We start from the raw sequence: 5,390 nt of genomic DNA, 5'->3' as shown, positions 1-5,390 counted from the left end.
CATTGCTGACTGGTATGGTAGTTCTGCTTTTAGTTTTTTGAGAAATTTCCGTATTGCTTTCCACATTGGTTGTACTAGTTTATATTCCAACCAACAGCATAGGAGAGTTCCCTTTTATCTCATCCTCTCCAGGATACATATATATATACATATATTTTTTTTTTTTTAATTTTTCATAATAGCCATTCTAACAGAGACGAGATGAAATTTCGTTGTGGGTTTGATTTGCATTCCCCTGATGATTAGTGATGGTGAGCATTTAAAAAGTATATCTGTTGCCATTCATATGTTTTCTTTTGAGAAATGTCTATTCACATCTTTTGTCACTTTTTTTTTTTTTTGAGTTGGAGTCTCACTCCGTTGCCCAGGCTGGAGTGCAGCGGCACACTCCCAGCCACCACAGCCTCGACCTGCTGGGCTCCGGCAATCCTTCCGCCTGAGCCTTCCAAGCAGCTGGAATTACAGGCGCGCACTACCACACCTGGCTGATTTTTGGTTTATTGTAGAGATGAGATCTTGCCAAGTGGCCCGGGTGGGTCTCGAACCCGCGGGCTCAGGCAATTCACTCACCTCAGCCTCCCAAAACGCTGGGATGACAGGCTGAGCTACTGAACCTGGCTTTTTGTCACTTTTTAATGTGATTTTTTTAAACTGCAGAATTGTTTGAGTTATTTGTATATTCTGGATTTTAGTTCTTTTTCAGATGACTAGCTTGCAAATATTTTCTCCTATTCTACAGGGTGCTTCTTCACTCTGTTGACTGTGTCTTTCTCTGTGCAGAAAACTTTTAGTTAATGTAATCACATTTGTCTGTTTTTGTCTTTGTTGCCTGTGCTTTGGTGATCTTAGCCTTAAATTTTTTGCCTATACCAATGTCCTGAAGTGCTTCCCCTACGTTTTCTTTTAACAGATTTATAGTTTTTGGTGTTAAGTTTAAGTTTTTAATCCATTTTGGATTTATTTTTGTATATGGTGAGAGACAGTGGTCTAATTTTATTCTTCTGTGTATAGATAATCCATTTTCCCCAGCACCACTTGCTGAAGAGACTGTTCTTTCCCTAATGTAGATTCTTGGTGCTTTCAAAAATCAGTTAGCTGTAAGTACATGAATTTATTTCTGGGTTCTCTATTCTTTTTTTAATACAAATACCATGCTATTTTGGTTACTGTATGGCCTTGTAATATATTTTGAAGTCAGGTTGTGTGGTTCTTCCAACTTTGTTTTTTTTGCTCAGGATTGCTTTGGTTATTTGGGTTCTTTTTTGGTTCCATACAAATTTTAGGATTGTCTTTTCCTATTTCTGTGAAAAACGACATTGGTAATTTGATAGAGGTTGCATTAGAATCTCTAGATTGCTTTAGGTAGTGTGATCATTTCAACAATACTTCTTTCAGTACATAAGACAGAGGTGTCTTTCCATTTGCTTGTATCGTCTTTAATTTCTTGCATTGGTGTTTTATAGTTTTCCTTGTAGAGGTATTTCAAGTCTTTGGCTAAATTCATTCCTAGGATGCTATTTTTTTTGTGTAGCTATTGTAAATGAGAGTGCCTTCCTGATTTCTTTTTCTCTGAGTTCATTCTTGGTGTATAGAAATGCTACTAATTTTTGTATGTTGATTTTGTATCCTGCAACTTTGTTGAATTTGTTTATCAGACCTAAGAGTTTTTTTGGTGTAGTCTTTAGGTTTTTCTAAATATGATATTATGTATCTGCAAAGAAAGACAGTTTGACTTCCTCTTTTCCAACTTGGATGCCTTTTCTTTCATTATCTTGCCTGATTTTTCTGGCTAGGACTTCCACTACTGTGTTGAATAGGAGTGGTGAAAGTGATCATCCTTGTCTTACTCCAGTTTTTATAGGAAGACTTTCAGCTTTTTCTCATTCAGTATGATGTTAGATAAGGGTTTGTCATATATGGCCTTTCTTATGTTGAGGTATGTTTCTTGCATGCCTAGTTTGTTGGGAGTTTTATTTTTTTATTTTGTATTTTTTGTTTGTTTGGTTTTTTTTTTTGGAGTTGGAGTTTCACTCTGTCACCCAGACTGGAGTGCAGTGGCCACTCCCGGCCACCGCAGCCTCGACCTGCTGGACTCCGGCGATCCTTCCGCCTCAGCCTTCCGAGTAGCCGGAACTACAGGCGCGCACTACCACACCCGGCTGATTTTTTTATTTATTGTAGAGATGAGGTCTCGCTGCCCAGGCGGGTCTCGAACCTGCGGGCTCAGGCAATTCACTCACCTCAGCCTCCCCTAAGGCGCGGGATTACAGGCTGAGCCACCGAGCCCGGCTGAGAGTTTTATTTTTTTAATGATGAAGTATGTGAACTTTATCAAATTGTCTTTCTATGTCTATTGATTTTCAATACATACCATGTATATGGATCAGATCGGGATCATTTACCTGCTCATGGCCTCAAATGTTTATAATTTGTGTTGGGAACATTCAAAATCCTCTCTTCTGGCGCTTTGAAAAATGTATATATATCATTGTTGACTATAGTCACCCTTCAGTGCTGTAGAATACTAGAACTCATCCTCCAATCTAGCTGTAAGTTTGTATCCTTTCACCTGTCCTCTACCCTGGCACCTCTGGGTGGTGGCAGAAGCAGCAGTGCTGGGCAGTTCCTCAGGAAGCACGAACATACACTGCAGCCCAGCTGCTGAGGAGAGGCAGCGTTGCTGTCAGGAGCAGTGGCCCGAGGCAGGTGATTCTCAGGATCTGGGGAGTAGGTGCTTTGGGTCATGAAGCCTATTAAATTTTTTTTTTTTTTTTGAGTTGTAGTCTCACTCCATCACTCAGGCTGGGTGTCACACACACAGCCACCCCAGCATCGACCTGCTGGGCTCCGGCGATCCTTCCGCCTCAGCCTTTCAAGGAGCCAGAACTACAGGCGCATAAGCTACTATGCCCAGCTAATTTTTAAAAAATTTATTGTATAGGCGAGGTCTTGCTAAGTTGCCCAGGTTGGTCTCGAACCCATGGGCTCAGGCACTCCATGTGCCTTGGCCCCCCCAAAGTGCTGGGATGACAGGCTGAGCCACCAAGCCTGATCAGCTTATTACATTTTAAGGACAGTTTATTACCAGGAAAAAAAAGAAAGAAAAATCACAGAGTTGGCAGGCAACCCCTAGACCAATCTTTAACTTGAAGTGAGACGTGGCCATGGAAGATAAGCTAGAAAGAGAAGATACTACGGGTGGGGCTTGCTCTTTCCAGAGACACAGCCAGGTTCTCTTTCAGTGGGAACACGGTGGCTAGGGTCAGCGTGAAGGCTCTGGGGTGAGACGTGGCACCTGAACATTGACTGTGGGAGCTGGGCAAGAAGAGGTGCCACTGGTCTCCGAATGTCTCAGGGCTTTCATGGCGGTTCCTCGAGATCCTGCCAGTCTGTATGAAGGCCAGGTGAAGACCCCACCTTGCGTTGTCCTCACTGCTCTCTTTCCCCACGCTCTCCCTCCTTCGAGCTGAGGTTGTTCCTTAGGACTGAGGAGTGACTTGACAGACATCATGAGGGGGTCGTTTGCTTTTGGAGGCTAAGTGTGTTCATGATGATTTTGGCTGGAATTGTGTTCTTTACGGTAGCAAATAATCTGATACGGCTTTCCAGATGCTGGAGCACATCGCTGCACTTACAGACCCACCCCGTGTCCTTGAGCACCTACACCGTGCTGCCTCGGGGGTTTTGTGCGAGCTGTCCGGGTAGCCCAAGCAACTCTTTTCTACCTCTCCACGGGGCTTGCTTTCTCTCCTCCTCCAGGTGACGTTTGAGCAGAGGCCAGGTCAAAAAGACCATCTTGACTGGGGCAGCACCTCCCACCTCCAGCTGCCAGCACCGTTAGCCTCACCGTCACGTTTGCTTGTGTCTAATATTTACCACCTTCTGTCTATCAGTTTTCTTGTCTGTCTTCACTCTTTAGAATGAACAGTAGGGACTTTGTGTATTTTTTTTTTTTAGGGCAGGGGCTGGGCTGCTGAGAGGCGGGCTGGCTGAAAGACTTTGGTCGGGGAGTGCAGGGGTGTCGAGGGGCTAACCCCTGTGCCTCGGGTGTGGCACAGACGAGACTCGACCACGGTACTGCCGTCGGAGGGGAACCAGCCCGGGCCGGAGGTGTGCGACCCGGCGCGTTTTACCTTCTTTTTTGGCTGCAGTTGGCTCTGTTGGGTTTCCTCCAGCATCATGGGATGGGGGTGGGGGTTGACCAGAAGGGGGTGTTGTTCTTCCTAGGACATTTTTAAGCTTTATCATCTCACATTTTGCATACACATATAGTTTTATTCTGATTTCCGTGAGCTTTTCCACAACGGATCCTTCCTGTCGTGTTGCATTCCACACCCTGCTGTGGGGACCTTTCCTGAACCCCTCTCTTTTCGTTCCGGCCCCTCGTGCTCTGCTGCGCCTTGGGATGTCGCCTCGGGGCAGCGCCACATCACCGTGATCCCAGAAACCACTGTGAGATTGCTTCTAGCAGCTGTGCGTGGGCTGTGCCATTTTTTAAAACTGCTGTAATCTTGGTGCCTCAAACTGGTCTGGAGATTCAATAAATACTTGGGTGATTCAATGTACAGAAAACAACATTACATTTTTTTCAAGACAGGCAAGGAAAGAAAATGCACATTTTAAAGAATTGGTTTTGTTTATTTGGTTATTTCCCTTTTTCTTTTTCGTTTATGTCTGTTTGCTCTACACTGATCATGAATTCTGGCTAAGTATGCCTCAGGCTCTAATTGTCCGGAAAGTGGGAAGCGGAACGTAGGAGATGGGAAAAGTTAGGCTGGAATGTCATTCTAACTGGGAAGCAATGGGGGAAGTTTAACAATCATCCAGCCACCCAAATCCCTGGAAACACAACGGAGAGACACAACAGGAAGCATCCGTTGTGGAAGAGCTCACGGAAATCAGAATAGAACTATATGTGTGTGCAAAATGAGAGATGATGAAGTTTAAAAGTGTCCGAGGAAGAACAACACCAAAAAGACACGTAGGAAGTAGTGATAGGGTAAGTGGCCGTTCTGGGAGGTTGACGTCTAATTGACGTCTAGACAGACACAGCCGAGAAAACAGGAAAGAAACATTTGTCAGATAGTACAAGAATATTGCCCAGAAGGGACAAGAATGTCACATTAAAAGTGTTCACCAAGCCGGGCTCGGTGGCTCAGCCTGTCATCCCGCGCCTCTGGGAGGCTGAGGGGAGTGGACGGCCTCAGCCCGTGGGTTCGAGACCCGCCTGGGCAGCGAGACCTCATCTCTACAATAAATAAAAAAATCAGCCGGGCGTGGCAGCGCGCGCCTGTAATTCCAGCTACTCGGAAGGCTGAGGCGGAAGGATCGCCGGAGCCCGGCAGGTCGAGGCTGCGGTGGCCGGGAGCGGCCACTGCACTCCAGTCTGG

This window comes from Carlito syrichta, unplaced genomic scaffold (assembly GCF_000164805.1).
Source record: "Carlito syrichta isolate Samal-C Ts95f unplaced genomic scaffold, Tarsius_syrichta-2.0.1 Scaffold306680, whole genome shotgun sequence".
Taxonomy (NCBI): Eukaryota; Metazoa; Chordata; class Mammalia; order Primates; family Tarsiidae; genus Carlito; species Carlito syrichta.
The sequence above is the reverse complement of the archived record's forward strand: the minus strand, read 5'-3'. Positions refer to the sequence as shown.